The sequence below is a fragment of the Melampsora larici-populina genome (assembly GCF_000204055.1).
Source record: "Melampsora larici-populina 98AG31 unplaced genomic scaffold MELLAscaffold_83, whole genome shotgun sequence".
Classification (NCBI taxonomy): Eukaryota; Fungi; Basidiomycota; class Pucciniomycetes; order Pucciniales; family Melampsoraceae; genus Melampsora; species Melampsora laricis-populina.
The window spans coordinates 351,816-353,995 of record NW_006768847.1 but is presented as its reverse complement, the minus strand read 5'-3'; positions in this window follow the sequence as shown (position 1 = coordinate 353,995).

Sequence of the window (2,180 nt, the reverse complement as noted above, 5' to 3'; positions counted from 1 at the left end):
GAATTTTTGAACCGCACTGGTGTACCCTGGAAAGGTCTTGGGCTAATCAAGCTCCTGTCACCGGATGGTCCGATATGCATTCTGTTGGACTTTCATCTCCATCAATCTTCACTGATTTACTAAGAATGACAACTTCCATCCTCTCCCTCGAGTTGATTATCGTTGCTCTGAGCATATTCAAGATACGGTATCATATCTCCTGGTAGTTTTGGTTTGAGATAGAAGTATATCAATTTGTCTCCTCTGTATCCTCTCGACAAAGCATCCGCATTATTATTGCCCGATGCGACACGTCTCTCCTCTAGTTCACACCCCAGGTACGTCAAACGTTTCTGCAACTTTTTCCATTCTTCATTCACCGATTGGTCTCTCGATTTGTGGTTCCTGATTACTGCTTCCGTCCCGGTGTTGTCAGTTATCGCCAGGAAACATCTTCCCTTCGTCTCAAGTAGCATCTTTACCATTTCTAACCCTACTCTCACCGCGACCGTTTCGGCCCATGCGATACCTCGTTTCAGTCCATCTACTCCTCTCTTATTCCATCCTTCCTTGTACCTCAGCTGGGTCCAGAAACTTCCTACGATTACGCCTATCCCGTAGCTTGTCGACGCGTCTCCAATCCACCCTACGTTTTCAATTCCCTTCTTCGGAATCAACTTGTGGTTTTCGAACTTCCCTAACACCTCCTTCCATTCCTCTAAGTCCGTCCTTACCGCTTCCGGTAGCCGCCGAATTGCCAATTTATTTACCCAGGACGCTTTCTGGCTATGAAGTGACATACAAAAACACTTCATGTGTGGCAACATGTACTTGACATGTACCAATCTTCCAGTAAGTTTCTCAATCTCCTTGTAAGTATGAGCTCCTTTCTTCTCCAGCGCGTACTCTATCTGCTGTAACCTTTCATTCTTTTTCCTTTCCGGTAGTCTAACTGACCTTTCTCTTCCGTTCCAGATGAACCCAATGTATCTTTGCTCTTCTGTGAATTCTGAATATTTCCCGTCGTTCGTCTTTACTCCCAGCGTTGCGCTGGCCTCCACTACCTGCTTCATCGACACCGGTTTTCCTGTTTCTTTCAACCTCACAAACAAGTTGTCGTCAACCCACCTGAACACCTCTACCAGTTTGAAACGTCTCTTCATAATTGCTCTCCATGCGTCAGCCGGTCCGCCAAAGCTTCCACACCCTGCAACACCCCCGAAGGTTACTCTCAGAGCTATCAATATCCATCCTTCTGGCGTCCGTATCATCAAATACCTCCACTGACTGGGCTTCATTGGGATTTGGCGGTAAGCCTTTTCCCAGTCGAAAATGCCTACTTCCACCTCTTCCGTAAGTTCACTAAAGAAGTCCGCTACCTTCTTGAAGTCGTCCCAACTGGTCTCAAACTCCTTCTTATCCACCATCAAGTTTACTGACGTTATCTCTTTGTCTCTTTTTGGGTAAGACAGGTCATTTATCACTCTCGTCGTACCGTCTCCATTAATCACCATGCCCATCGGACTTGTCCTGAAGAAACCAACTTTTTCGTGCACTTCCTGCTCCGTAAACGGTCCCCTCATTCTTCCGGCTCTCAGTTCTTTTATAAGTTTTCCTTTTATCTCTTCGATGTTCTCCTTTGATGTCATATGATTTGGCGGCGAATAGTAAGGTAGGTCTCCCAGGGTGTGTTCTGGGATCCCTTGGTGAAAACCCTCTTTGAATCCCTCGATTACGTACACTACAAGAAATATAATGTTTTCTGGGCAGAAAATTAAATTATTGATACACAAAAATATTGAGAGGCCAGGAGAAGGGCAACAAATAAATAAAAATATGCATCTTGTTCCCTGCGGTGAGAGCTTCACTCTCCATATTTTTCCGTATTTTTACAGTCCATATTGATAAGTGTACTAACAATAAACCTTCACAATCATCCAATTACAACCTGTAACAAGCACTGAAATTTGGCTCATTAGTGTTTAGAGACACTTTTGATTTCTGAAAATACTCATAACTTTTTCAATTCTGGTCCAAAACGCTCGATTTTGGGTGCATTGGTAAGCTGGAATTGTCCTCCACATAGTTCATAAGAGGACCACACAGCATGCTGGTCTGCTAAAAAAGATATCATCTTTTTTATACATTTGTACATACAGATCCATAGAATGATTGTCATACTAGCTACATAGTTCTTGATC